Below are 15,857 nucleotides of genomic sequence, written 5' to 3' on the forward strand. Positions count from 1 at the left end.
TTCACTCCCGTCAACATATGACTCAGAACATTTGGGAGCCGATTTTCTTGATTTTTTCTTTTTTTTGTACTTTTTTGCTCACCTGTCTCAACACGACAACAGATATCGTAATTTGTTTTTCTGGTTATTCCAATTCTTATTATTAACTGTTAACGATTTTTTCAGATCTTAAAGCTGTTTTACAACTTGAGCATTTTTTGTCCTCACACCCTTTGTCCCCTTAGATATATGTCCAAAATTTGAAACGATCATATAATATTCAGAATCTAATTGCATTTTCACTTTATATATTTAATATAATAAAATAGATGACGAAAAAGTAAGTATACTAAAGCTTGACATAATGTTAAATTTGGTTTATAGCCAAATTATTTTACACACTAGTGACCCATTTATAGGTAATGAATAATATAATCAGGTGTGTGTGAAGCATTCGATTTTTTTTCGATATATCTATGATTATTATTTTATTTTCCAGCATTGAAGAGTTATTTCTACAGTTTCACTATTAAACCGGCTTCAGAAAAAAGGAATTAAATTTAAAATAAATTTTATCTGAAATTGGTTTTCATCAAATATTTATTAAAAATGTAAGTGTTGTTGCAAATCACTATGTCTATTATTTTCTTCAAATTTGAAATTTTGTTAACAACTCGAACTCATCAAGCACGTGTGTTTTATCAAAAAATAAAAATAACTTATATGCAGTTTTGTTAGTATCAAATCAATGTACACTTAATGGGCTGTAAAAAGTATTGATAGCTTTTTTGAAAATGTAGAAAATTCACTATTTTAGAGATTCATATAAAAATTTAATCGTCTCGTAGAGTGAATTTCGTAATTATTTCTTGTTTTAAAAGATGCTGTAATATGTTTTGCAATTATATTGCACTTGCGGTTAAGATATAATAGTATTTTCTGTGGTGACGTTCCGAATTACACCCTCGTCCTCCACCTTCAGTTCACTCGGTGGTTAAAAAAAGGCCAAAATCATTAACGTACATGAATATAAACAAAAACATCAACATGGAGCCTATATTGAAAAGATGTTGGTACACAGTTATAGCGTTGCTGTACTTATCATCAAATAATTAGATATATTTTTTTGAAAATGAAAATCGGTGATTTCATACCATAGCGGTCCTCTCGTTTTTCGCTCTAGATAATAGAAAATCATCCAATTTTTATTATTATTTATTTAATTATCGTTACACGGCAAATTTGTAGAAAAATTACGGGAATAAAAAAAAGTTTTTAATGGTCATGTAAACACAATCATATACGTATAATTATTGATAACTTTTTTACCAACAATATAAAGAATGCCGTATATTTTTTGTTTAATCTACCCAAAAAACGAAAAAATTTTAAAAAATTATGATTTTTCATGTTTATATACATATTGTACTTTTTCATCCAATAATCATCAAAATAATATAATCAAAATGTTTATAGAGCAAAATCTGCTATAAGGGGTAATTTTTATTCAAAACACCATAATAAATAAACGGAGGTAGTTTAAGCATTATTTTCATATTTCATTTTTTCTACATATACTATCAAGCATTTAATAAAAAAGAACATGTTTCTAAAAAAAGTAGATGAAAATGTAGAATGGAAGAAAATTGTACTACTCCATATTTGGGATAAATGTTATTCTAATATGAGGTACCTAATTTAATTTGTAACTTGAAATAAGTATATAACTAAAAATTATTTTGTATTATTTAGAAATATTTATGGAAATGAAAAAAGTTTACCGAAAAAAAGTTATGCATATAAACATAAAGAAACATGTTTCTGAAAAAAGCAAAAGAAAATATACAGAATTAAAAAAGGACACTACTCTATATTTGGGACATATGTTATCCTAAAATGAGGTACCCAATTTAATTTTGGTAATAAGTATATAAGTAAGAATTATTTTGTACTTTTTAAAAATATTTATTTATGGAAATGAAAAAAGGTAACCTAAAAAAGTTATACATATAAACATAAAGAAATTATATAGAAAGTAGAACAAGTTATTCAAAATTCAGAAATATACCCATTTCTTTTCCAACTAGCACAATCAACATAAGCACTTTGGAGCAGTTCTGACGCATTATCCATTCTTCGCCACTCACATCTTCAGAGTACGGAATTTCGCAGAAAAAACAAACAGCATCTTCAAAGCTTTCTACCTGGTCCACTGAATTTTTATACTCCAATAGGTTTTATTTTTTTCTACTGATTTGGTTTTGAACAATTATCTTCCTAGTTATAACAGTAAATTTTCACTTCTTGAATCCTCTTTAATAATATTTTTGAAGCAGTTAGAACAGGCATCAAGTTTACAGGTGTTCTCTAGGGTAACCTGTCTTCCAGTGGTTTGCTTGTCCTTCAGAGGTTTTTTCCTTTTGGTTCGCTGTTATCTGATTGTTTATCCTCTACTTTTTCTTCATTCACTGTTTCTACTCTTTCTTCATTTTGTTTCTTGCATTTCTGCAACAAAATCTTATTCTTTGAATGCGTTTCTATCATGAGGAAACATTCCGGATCTTTAAACCCGTTTATACTGATAAATTTTCACATGAGGTTTCCCATTTCTTTTAATTCGCCGTAAAAACAAAAGTTGAATTAATTCATTGAAATTGAATGCCTTTTCGACTCTCTAAGAGCCTCAAAAACGATAGTATAAATTATCTGAAAATGAAAATATTTGTAAATGAGGTAAAGTTAATTATTAATTAATATTAAAAGTTAATTAGTAGTTAAATATAATATTTGGCAGAAGTAATTCACACTGTATGACCAAAATAAAAATTTTCATGTTTCACATTGTAGTTATAACTACAGTACAATATAAACATTCATAGGTGTTTCAAATGAATATTTATAAGTTTCATAAAGAAAAACGTTTTCTTTAGGTATAAATTCAAAATGGAAAAATTGCAACGTGTTTCGCTATTCATATAATTCGTGGATGTGTCGCCTAGTCAAAACTAAACAGTTTTTTTGAAAATTCAAGATATTGATTAAATTCGATCTTAAAACTTAGAACAAAATAATTTGTGCTAATATGGAATAATCAAACAAATTAATTTATCGAGGAATGTTTAAACAAAGCTTGTGTGACCATCATTTGCACGTTTTACAGCAGGACATTTTGGCATACTTTTAACCAAGTTGTCCAATAAATTTCGTGCGATTTTTGCTGTGAAGTTGTGAAGAGGATTTCAAAGTTTTTTCTTATAGTTTCTGCTCGCGGATTGTGGTCGTCTATGGCTTTTTCAAACTGATCCCAAGCATATTCCATGGGTTTCAGATTAGGCAACTTTGATTTTCTATTCTAAAACGACCGCAGGTCGATGTGGTTTCGCATTATCATTGATAAAAGTGAACCGAGGGCCTTTATCAGCATAAAATTGATCTCTTTATACTTGTCATGTTTTCATCCGTCCACTGAAAACATTACTTGTCCAGACCATAATTGAACTTCCTCGAAAAGGGTGAATATCAAAGCCGTTGATGGCGTCAATGGATTAATCTATATTCGTTTTCGTGTACTATCTGAAAATAATCCATAAAAAGATTCTGTAAAGATCGCGATCCCAAATTCATTACATCATGTTGGTGTTATAATGTTCAAGCTAATCTTTGTTACCTACAGGTGCCTACAGGTGTCAATAGTACTCTGTCAGAATCTTGAATTGGCAGATTTTTCTTATTCTTGAGAACGATTCAGAAACACTTCTAGCATAGTTCCTAGTAACGTTGTAGGCGGCCAAGTGATTGAAGACTTAGTTGATATTGTCAAAGGCCGATGTCGATCAGGCGCTTTGGCTTGAATCAACACTTTTAGCTACACCAAGAATGAATTCTGGTCCCATTGGTGAGATGTAAGTCCTCTTCATCGTTCTCCTCATATCTAGCATTAAAAAGTTTTATACGAATCGTAAGTCCCAGATGACAATTATCAATGGCAGTTGTTACTCTGGATCTTACACATTTCTTTCGACAACGGGTTCAGTTTTAAGCATCTTCAAAATACATTGAGCCCGCTTCGAGTAATCCAATAGCTCGAGATTCTTCGATAGTTAATTTTTTTGCCATTACTAAAATTAGTTGTTTGAAAAATTTTATACAGCCGTTCAATATTTCAATACAAAGAAATATAATTCTAAATTCAGATTTTTTATCATAGATTCTAAAAATGAAATAAAAAAATTATCACAAAGCAACACGAAAATAAAATTAATAATAACAAATTTCACTAAATAATTTAAAATAGGTCGATTTAAACCCTTTACCTTCAACTTTTGAATATGTTTCAAATACTGTCATGACGTTGGCTTTTATTTATTTTTTTTTTTTTTGGTTCAAAGGAGGATCTATAAAGGTCTATATTGTACAGCTCAAAGAATGAATTGCTCAGATTTAAATTTCCTTTTTGTTTCTTGAAAATTTTGGGATAAATATTTTTATTAAAGTAGCCTTATGCATTAACTGTGAGATAAAGGAGGTGGACGAGTGTATTAAATATTAGGGCCTTGCTGTGGAAAGTATATTATTTAATTGTTGATAACAAATAACGAACGTTTATTAAGATAGATTCAAATATTTAGCAATTAAATTTAAAAATAAGATACTGCACGATATTTTGTAACGTAAGTCATTTGTAAAAAGTCGTACACTCAATGTTACAAGGATTGTTCAATTAAAACACACATTTACTATGAATTTATTCTAATTGGTTACGGAACATAAATACCTATAGGATCTGTCTCCAGCTAAAATCCCTTATAATAAACGTAAATCTGGACAACGCCGACTGAAATAAATTTCTTGGTAACAAACTAGTTCTCCTTTTCTATTCCACCCTATTTTATCAAGTGATAACAGAAGGACTTTTATTTTTCCGATAAATTTCTTTTTAAATGACAACAATTCACCAACTCATTAATTTTATGCAAAATCATGTAGAGCAATTCTGTCAAATGTTAGTTTTTCGTTTTAAATTATTGAAAAATTTTGAGTTGGAAATTCATTCTTAATAGAATGGCTCAAGTATTTTTGACAAATGAATTAACGATCAAATGTGAGTACAATAAAGGACTAAGCCCAATATATTGAAGCATCAAAAAATGGGTAAAAAAATGGCGAAAATTTGTTAACTTATTCTCGGTTCTATCGATATCTGATGTTCATAATATATTAAGAAGCATTTATATGTTCTTACAAATGTTTCACAAAGTGTCAACGGGAGATTTAATTTCGTTTTATGAATGTGGTTTGGTCCAATTTATAATTGTAGATTTTTACACTGCCAAGCATAATTAGGATCACCCCACCCCGTAAGAGAAATTTTTATGTTTTCTCGGATCTTTTTCGGTTGTAACATAGTTTGCTAAAGGTCTGCTCTAATGAAAAAGTAGTTTCTGTTGTTGAAAGTTATGAACATGAATAATTTCAATTTATACTAAGTAATGACAATGAATAAAATCACTTTGCTATGGTTTTCGTTGAAACAAAATAAATTTTAAGGCATTCAGTAGCTGGTATTCCCTCCTCGATAGTGATAACATCTTGCAAACGCGAGGCATGCTTTTGATCAGATTTTATGTAAAGTTCTGCGGAAGACTGTCCCATTCCTGTACCCGTATGTCGCGAAGCTCTCTAGAATTTCTGGGATCGGCACATGTCTCTGTAAAGGTCTCCCCATTTCCCCACAAGTGTTCAATGGGATTTAAGTTTGGAGTGTGAGCAGGAAACTCCGCATTTTTGGAGGTTCGGACATGGTATTCCTTCTTCACATTCGGCTAATGCAGGGTACATGCTACTGCGTGAAATATTTTGATTTTGAAAAATGGAAACTATGTCAGACTTAGGGATCTGTCCAACCAAATTATGAATGCTTCATTTTATTTCCAACTTGTAAGACATTAATGCAACTGATATAAAAAAGGACTTGTCTACGTTAGTAAGTGCCCCTCGTAAAACCTATGTCAAAAAGACTATGTGATTTTAGCCAATTAGAGTTATGATTCAGTGTGGAATAAGTTTTAAAAGTAACAGTAGAGCCTGGATTATAAACCACAATCTAAAGATCAAAGCGAACTATCAACAATAGGTGTATCGTGCGATACCGAATATCACAGAGCATAATAATGTCAAATTAAACGTTCATTAATTGTTCGTGGATAAATGTTCGAAATGTGTTCAATTAAACCACCTCGAAGAAAGATAAGTCAGATCCTAAGAATGTAAATACTTTATTTCGACCTGATTATTTAGAAGAGTAGTTATGTTCCAATATTTACCTCGATTCCTTCATAATTGAGTGCTTTAGAATAAGAGGTGTATAGGTGCAATTTTGACTACTTTCAGATATTTGCAGTGCTTGAATGGTTATTTGAAAAAGTTTATGAAAAATTTGTCAAAACTCTAAAAAAGTATTTATCCCCTTTCTATTCCAACTTTTTATTTAAAAAAACTCGGAATAAAATTATGATTTTATTTTGGGGAAAAAAACAAACTTATAAACATTATTCGACAACGGAATATAAAATGAAGTCCATTTCATGTGCTGCATTTTATTCTTCGAATTAATTTTGATTTTTGTTTCTTCTCTTATCTTTTATCTCGTATTGAATGTTGTAATATTCGTGATATATTGGAGGAAGTGTTTGCAACTTTTCCCACTTTAGCTCATTTATTTTTTGAACAATCATTGTTTAACTGCAAAACTTGTCTGTGGCTTTAGAAAAATAGACGCATTTGCTAAAAGGAGATTCTAAATCCAAAGAACTTTTATAAGAAAACGAAATTATCTCTGTCTCTTTTGTGTAAAAGAAATATTGAATTTCCTTCGTGCCTTTTCTGCTCTTCTGTGGTGACCCATTATTTGCTTTATCTCAGAATCTTTAACTTTTTCTGCATCTTAAAAATATTTAATCTTAGTATCAAAACTATCATATTTACAAGTGACAGAATTTTAAGTTAAATTCTGTATTAAAAACATATTGTTAATACGTCTGTTTAAAAAGAATTATTTGTCTTTCCTTACAGTGTTCAATATTAAATCTTACATTTTGTTAATATTGAGCTCCCGAGATGAATATCGTTATGTTGAAGTTTGAATTTCTAGAATAATGACACCTGTATTTTGGAAACAATTTTATGTGTTCAATGACCGAATCTCGTTTTACCGGAACCATTTTTATGGCAGAACTGCGACCTCTCTGGCCCTTTTTACAACTACCAACATCGCTACTTTTGTAAGAAACTGGAGTAAATCTTTTGTTGCTAATGTAAAAGTTTGAAGAAAGAACATTTTGCAAACATGCTTTCATTGAAACTTTTGCCTTTGATCTCATTTTATTTGAACATGTTTTTTCTTTATGCTTCTATATACCACTTTACTTTATCATCTTCCAATGTATTTTTGTTGCAGTTAAAGCGACAGTTATGTTGATATTGTTTCACATTGCATTGTAAATGAGGCTTCTTTTTGTGCCCAATATATGCTTTTCTAGAATTTTTGTGATATCTGATCTTCAGAAGAAATTATCTCAAAATTTTAATTTAGTATCACAGCGTGGTAAACTATCTTCTGTATTAGAAGTATCCATAGCAAAATATGGTACAAACTCAAAATGTGAAGGGTAATAAGAGGTATTTAACGGCTTAACATTTGACGAAACTAATCCTGAAAGTTATTGTTCGGTTGTTTCTAAGTAAATGTGGAATATTATTTGGAATAAAATGGGTGGGTACAGGTGTGTATACCTGTTTTACATCAATTGAACCACAATTTGTATTTGTTTTGCCCGAAACAAATTTAATTCTTAAATTTTTATATATGCCCATATTCCCAAATTAATAAATATGCACATTTACCGCTTTTATACCAAGGCACTCAATTTGAAGTGTAATTCATATTTAATATTATTTAATCCTCCTCTTATAATTTGGTACAAAATCTGATGATCCTTTGAAGCCGTGGTTCCAGTGATAAAAGGACAGATTACAATAGAAAATAATTTCCTTAAAATATTTTAACAATCGATTTAATATCAACTTCATTATGGACAATCGTTGAAGGAAGACTGGTATAAAAATCGTTTTTAATTGAACAAACTTCATGGTTTACAATATGAAATGTTTTAGAAACAACAAACAACTTACCTTTATAACTCTAACGTGCGAAATTAATTTTTAAAGCTTTGCTCAACCCGAAATGTTTTCGAAGTGAAACTTTTTAAACGACTCTTCCGCTTTATTTAAGTATAGTACGCACCAACATTATTTTGTTCTTAATTCTTTTATTGTAAATTATTTCTGTAAACTGCGATAGATATTTTAAAATTAAAAATAACAAATTATATATGTAATTAACTTAACCAAGTCTTTTATACGTGAAATTTGTTTTGCTTCAATAAAATAGGAAAAAATTGTGTATATCCCTTTCCTTTCCAAGTAAAGTACCAAAACTATCCAATTTTCAGTACTATATGAAATAGTAGAACATTTCAATGTTCGTTCTGATACTTAAAAAAAATAATTATACACATTTCACTTTGGGATATACAACCACCCCAAACTTGAAAATAGTATATTTTTTTAACCTTGGTACTAAACAGTGAGTATTACCATTAAAAGTTATTAGTGACGAGCTTGCCGTATTTGTTTTCAAATATGTCATAATTTTTGTAATAATATTAACATTTTTTCTCATAACTTATTATGACGAAAGTTTTTTCAAAATTCAGATTTCCAATTATAAAATTTCGAGTGGGGTTAACTGAAATGCTGAGACGCTGACCGTTTTTGGAGGTTATGTTTTTCATTTCCATATTGACAAACTAGAATTTATTGACTAAATGGCCCCTTTGACGTTTTTCTTGTGATAAACGCGATACTTACCTAAATATTAACAAAAACCACCTTTAGTTTGGGTGTATAATAAAATAAAGCCTCTATACGAGTATATAAAATAATAGGAAATTTTATTGAGAAACTTTGGTACCATATAAAAAAAAGAAATTCAGGACGGGTTTTCTGTGCCAATTCATACTTTTCTGAGGTTCCTGTTTTTACCCTTTTACATACTCATTTCTCCTGTAGAGAGAATATCATTTTACGTCATCCCACTGAATACATAAAATTTTTTATAAGCTCGCACCAATGTTCAAAATACCTACCGGGAGTATCGAAGAAGTCATTAGTTTCTTGGTCGAACATTTCTATTTCTTGCAAGAAGAATATCTCCACTTTTTATATTATTGTTTTAAGACTTTTCGCCTTAATATAAATAATTACCGACTTTTCAATCGTTTTGATACGCTTTCCGTTTAGATATGACTGTCTGACCACCAAAACAGTTTAAAGTTCTGAAAATTGGTTTTTAAAGTCGTGTCGACTGTAGCTTTTGGGACTTTTTCTTTAACTGCGAAAATATATTCTAAGATATAAAATGAAACAAAAATACTGGAATATACCTAGATAATCACATCATCTAGCAAATTTATCTTTTGGCAAATTGAAATCTCTGACCGTGTTAATGAAATATTCTGTTGGAATAAGATGGTGTTTTTGTTGTTCCGGTGTAAGTGAAAACCTCTTAAGAATTTACTTGTATTAGAACTAAAAAATGAGTTACTTTTCTGCGATAACATAATTCTTTGGGTGATTCGGGCACTGGTTGTGTCAGGTCGTGTGCAACTGTAACAGAAAAAGATTCAAGGTGTTAATCTTAAAAGTAGCGGTCATTGACGTGGTATTGCAAATTTATTGGACCTCTTCTTACCTAGATACTAACCTAAAATATAGATATGAATATTAATATGTATTTCATATTTGAACTTCCGCGATATCATTTTAAATTTTACTAGACTTGGACAAAACACCTTGTTTACCACTCGGGTGCTAGTTAGCGGTACTCTTTTGCAGCGGTATTTTTCAGTTTATCAAAATTTATAAAAACATTAGTTTTATTACTATAACTATCGCAAACTTTATACCTAAAAAGGGTATTTTCTTTTCATTGTTTTGCATAATTAACCCAAAAATTATAAAATAAATAATCCTAGGACAAGAAACAAAATTGTATATCTGTATGATTCAGTATGATGTCTCGCCATGTTGGAAATATTACTTCCTAACAAACGAAAAATATATGATTGAATATTCTTTATTCAATGCTAATACTTCATTCTCCACTGACAAATATCTTTGGCTATTATTTGGATGAACTTTGAAACGTGGATTCTTTTAGATACAATTTATGTTAACACCATTTTTCTTGACAATTTCGTCAAAACTAGGTTGATAAATATCAATGTTACTTGAGATGTAAGGAAAACACCACATGGATCAAAACTTTTGCAAATCTTCAAAATCTTTTTTTTTGTCAAATGGAGCTTGAAAAAGGATGAATTTCTCGTTTTAACATTTCTTACATCTATGCAAGTTTGAAGACGTCTACGCATGTAGTTAGTAATTAGTCGTTAGATGGACAATTATTGAAATACTTCTAAATGGATCCAAAAGTACTTTTTATTTACCTGAAAAGTCTGCCCGGGCTTTTTTAATAGAGGATACACCAAGCTTTTAAAAACGATCGGTCCTTTCAGTTTCATGGTACTCAATTACGGTCCTTGACTTCCTCAATACTCGCTTTCGACAATTCACCAGACAACTAGGTTGGTTCCAGAATTCTCCTGGTAAATTTATATACTTTCCCTTCCACTGGAGTCTGTGAATTGGGTGCTCATGTTGTAGTGGGAAAATGCTTCATACCGGCATCTCAAACCACTTCTTTGTAGCATAAGATATTTCAATTCCTAAGTCCAGTCTCATACGTCTGTGAAGTTCCACCACTAGTATGGTACAAAAATATTTTTTTTGTATGAAGTGTGTCCCCACTTGTAAATCAAATATCATATCAGCAAGTCAGAACATGTAGTGTGTAAAAGTCAAATAGAATACATTTCATTATTTTGATTGCTGTATATATTTGTGAACATTCACGAAAAACATTAAATTTAAATTATAAACTGATATTATTTAACGTAAAAACGAGATTCCTACCTTCCCCTTTTCGAATGGCAGGTACAACCCTAATTTTTTAAATCATTGTGATATAGCGTTCCATTCTGTATTCAAAGAAATTATCATTTTGAAGTATATCATAGTAAAGATGTAACATGTAAAAGAATCTAAAACATTTGAAAGAACTATGAATGTCAATGAAGTAGTGTTCCAAAAATTTACCTCAAATTCCTTGGAAATATTTTAAATTGTCTTCTAACCTTATTCAACATATAAAGCGTAATGTTAGATCAGGTGATGGCCATTCTATCGATCCTTGCCTCTGTCTCCACGTTTGGGAAATATACCATTGAGATACTGCCGAACCTTTCTTTGGTAATGTGATGGTGCTCTATCTTGCTGAAACCATGTCGCATTCACTGGAAATATCGTTTCGTTTCCAACAATCCCTACATACACATTAACCCTTCGAGAATATTGCTTTTGTCCTTTTCTCATTCAATGAGGATTTGGATTGATTGGAAGCGGCCATTTTGGTAGTTATAAAACTTGTCGATCGTTCACTCACAAATATAAATTCTCCAATCAAAATCGTTTTTCATGAACTCCTAAGTAGGGAAATTTTATAGGGATACATTTTTTTCTTTTAATACGTTTACTATCGATGTAGTGAATGCCTGTCTACTTGATGTACGTGGGATTTTCCTCAAGCATCAAACACATCTGTTTTGACTTTATCACTCAGCTCATTGGCAGCTGCTTTTTTAGTCAGCTTTACACGGCCAGACTCACGAAACTGCTTCTCTATTCTACTAATAATTCCTTGGAATATAAGAGTTAAATCAGGAAAACAAGTTAATTCCTGCTATGTTCGGCTTCACAATTTCAAATTATGATTATAATACTGACAACTTATAATTACAAAACAATTTGCTGAAGTGTATTAAACAAACTAATATTGCCATAGAAACACTTCGAAGTATGAATTTTAAAAATCTGAGTATATTATAGTAAATTTATAATTGGTGCCAGAAACTTGAAAACAATTTTTGAATAGATAATGAAGATACCTTTCAAACTATACTTCCCATTTTTACCTGTCATTCGATGAGAGTTGAAGATGACATGTTTAGGAATTGTTCATAAATATGTACAGTAGCCCAATTTATGAATTTATTCCATTTGGCTTTTTCATATTTTATTACGGAAATACCTGACCTCAAAGTACAGTATGTTCTTCACTAATGACTTTCGTTTTATGAAAACTCTACCCGATCGCTCGTTGTGAAAAATATTTCTTGAAGTGTGCTTTCTATTTGAAATATACTGAAATATGAAAAACGAAGTATTTGGATAGAAAAAATGTTCCTGCAGTTAATTGAGGAATGTAATTGTCAGTTTCTATATATGGAATCGCGCGATTGGTCCCCCTCAAACTATGTAAAATATATTTAACACTATGAATCTTGTAGATATATTAAAAAATATATTGTTAAATCTCTATTGTTTTTTTTTCTTGAAAGGGTTAAATTAATGTAGATAATTTAGAGCAGAGTGTTTTGTGTTGTATATAAAAATATATTATATATGTCTGAAGTAAATATAGCTTAGATTTTATTTAGGTACGTTTCCATGCCATATACTTTTTTTATGTGTTAGATAACATAAAAAGCTCTGCTTCTAAGAATACAACTGTGACCTAATTTTTATTTTGTTGTTAAATATTTTTGATTATTGTGAATGTAATAGTAAATCAGTACATTTTTAACTTTCATAAGACTTACTTAAGCAGTTATCAGTGTACGCATATGAGTGCGTCAATAAATATTCTCATTTTGATACTTCTTGTTTTTCTATTTGTATTCCTTTGTAAGTGAAATTTACCAACATCGGAGTGTTTTCCACAAAGTTGTAAAGTGCTGCTTCGTTCCATTTTATTCTAGAAGTGCTCAAACGACCACTTAGTCAAGTTGTTTAAAGAAAATGTCACAAATTGAGTTTTGCGGTGTTATAAAATTTTTGATTAAAGAAGGATTGATAACAATAGAAATCAAAAACAGTATGAATGCTTTTCACGGCGACTTGTGTCTACCATTTTTAAGAATTAAAATTGGTCTAAGTTGTTGCACCGGGGACGAGAATCATTAGAAGATGACCCACGTACTGGAGGTGACTATTTAAGAAAACATTGAATTAATGGAAGAAATTGTTATAAGTGAATGGCGCCTAAAAACAAAAGAGAATCCAGCACAGACCAGAATTTCCATAACAAGTGCACTAAGGGTCCTACATCAGCATTTAAATATGATAAAAATTAGTGCAATGTGCACTCGCGCAGTGCAAAAGTAGCGTGGACTAGAATGTCAGCAATTTTTAGAGCTCTGCCGAGGGGAGCGAAAAAGTGTGATACGATCAATTGTAACAGATGATGAAACTATGGTCTGTTATTATGATCCGACATCCAAAAGAGATACCATGGAGTGTCATCGGAAAGAAAAGCCCGTGCCAAAAAAACAAAGGTCACTAAAAACATAAAAAAAGTGATAGCTACAATATTTTGGAGTTGCAGTTTTGATCTGCATTAGTTCAGAAGTAGGGAATAAAATAAGACAATGTATACAAAAAGTTTAAAATCAAATCTTAAGTAGGAATTTATAGAATCGTTAATTACTGAAAAGCTGTGAATATGTATATAAAATTGTAATATGATTAATTTTTGAAATACCTTGGAATTCTGTAATTTTTGCTTGTAATTCATACACCAATGCTAGTTTATTCTGTCTGTATAGTATTTTTCCACAAAAAACAATTATAGAAAAAGAAAGAACGATATTGACTAATGATATTTTTACACTAATGCATAAGGTTCCGCAGCTCTCGCTGTATAAAGTTATAGTTGCTAACTCTAACCCAGTATCTTGGTAAGTTATATATTATATTGATTAAGTGAAGGAAGGATAGCAGAAATTGCAACGGAAGTCGCCATCTTAAACATCTAAGTATGACTATATTTTGATTATTGCATTGGTTTAAGCGCATGTATTTGTTTTTTTGCTAATTTTATATAAAGTTCAGAGTGGTTAACAAATAAAATGGTTAGTTATGTAGCTTATAGCTGCTCTAACACTCGTAAAAACAAATCTTTAAGGATCATTTTTCATAGGTAAGTTTTTTTCATAATTAATTTTATTTAGTATTAATTTTAACTATATTAAATACCGAAAAAGAATTTCATATTTTGATAATAGAAAAGATCAAAACATAAGCGTTACATATGTGAGGGATGATATTATAATTAATATAGGTCGTTGCTGAAAAATTGTTTAGACGTATAACAAATAATTTCAAAAATTTAAATATTCATAAATACAAAATAAAACATATGTTATGAATCAATTTTAAAAAAATAGTATATTAAAATACAAGTAACAGAAGGCTTTTCATTCCAGCAAGAGCTCCAAATTCGGACGAAGGAACGAATGCAGGAATAACCTTTTGTTATGTGAGTTTTGTACTATTTTCTCTGTTTCAACTTGTATTCACATTATTTATAAAAAAATTGTTAAAAATATACATTAGGGAAATTACAGCGTAGGTTGGTAGCACTGATTCATGTTTGACATTTGACTTTGGAAATATTAGTTGAATTTAAAACTTTGCTTGAGTCAGAGAAAACTCATCCTGTGAGCGGAATATTGGATGAAGAACTTCAATTTACACCACCAGAATTGCGGAACGTGACCTCTACTGCCATAAATAATTTACCTCTTTATAGATTGACACATAATAACTTCAATATATTAAACCATCTATTTATTTTAAAGTTAAGCCTTTCCGAGAAATTTCTTTACTGTAGATTTTTTGTGTTTCGTCCATATTTCATGAATACATTTACTTTGTTCAAAAACTCATTATAATTTATTGTGAATAATACCTTAAAATTATAATAACCTCACACATGACCGAATAATGCATCGTCCAGTCAGCCGTCCAAACGAAATTGTTATTCAGATGCTCCGACCCACTACAGAAAATCGCCAAAAATGATTTAAGAATGGAGTCCATTTGTTCTAATACCAAAACAGAGAATAGTATAATAAAATACGAGTAACAGAAGGCTTTTCATTCCAGCAAGTGTTCCAAAGAACGAATGCTGGAATGGCCTTCTGTTTTATACTATTTTCTCTGTTTCGGCTTGTATTCAAATTATATCTTGATAGAAAAATTCTTTGTAATATACATTAGGGAAATTATACCGTAACGTAGGTGATCCGTTGGTAGCACTGATTCAATTTTAAAAAAAGTCAAGAAGAACAGGCATCTCGTCTTTCCTTGAAAATATGATTTCACCCTTCCAACATTGTTTTTTAATTAAGTACGATCGAAATAATATTTTATTGCAATATCCCACGAACATGATAGATTTCTACGATGAATATTTCTGTATCGAAACTAACTATGCATCCACTTTGGCAGACGGTTGGACTCTGAATGGAGTGACTGAGACGTTCCAATTCTTAAGGCCGTGTGCGGTTTACAAAGAATATAAGTTCCTGCCTTTTTCGTCGAATTGGAGAATATTTAAAGTAAAATTATGAAATTTTTCAATTTAATAATATTGTTTCTATCATGTTATGGGTACAAATAACGCGCAATATTCCAACACGCCGAGTGCTGTGCAACAACAACAATACTCTGATGATTCGTAAGGTCATGCGTTAGTTTCTGCCTATATCGAATTATTCTATACTGTTATTGTATGCCTACCTTAGCCATATACTTTACAACCGTGATTCCCAAAGTTATCCAGATGGACCACCAAG

General features: G+C 30.4%; 1 protein-coding gene across 1 annotated transcript in view; it reads left to right on the top strand.

Moving 5' to 3' along the window:
* LOC130893089 (serine/threonine-protein phosphatase 2A 56 kDa regulatory subunit epsilon isoform) overlaps positions 1 to 12,873 on the top strand; it is a 48,327-nt gene extending 35,454 nt beyond the window's left edge. The window contains exon 7 of the transcript XR_009059143.1: positions 479 to 12,873. The gene's annotated coding sequence lies outside the window, so the exon portion shown is untranslated. The remainder of the gene's footprint in view (positions 1 to 478) is intronic.
* The last annotated feature ends 2,984 nt before the right edge of the window (positions 12,874 to 15,857 follow it).

This window comes from Diorhabda carinulata, chromosome 4 (genome assembly GCF_026250575.1).
Source record: "Diorhabda carinulata isolate Delta chromosome 4, icDioCari1.1, whole genome shotgun sequence".
Classification (NCBI taxonomy): domain Eukaryota; kingdom Metazoa; phylum Arthropoda; class Insecta; order Coleoptera; family Chrysomelidae; genus Diorhabda; species Diorhabda carinulata.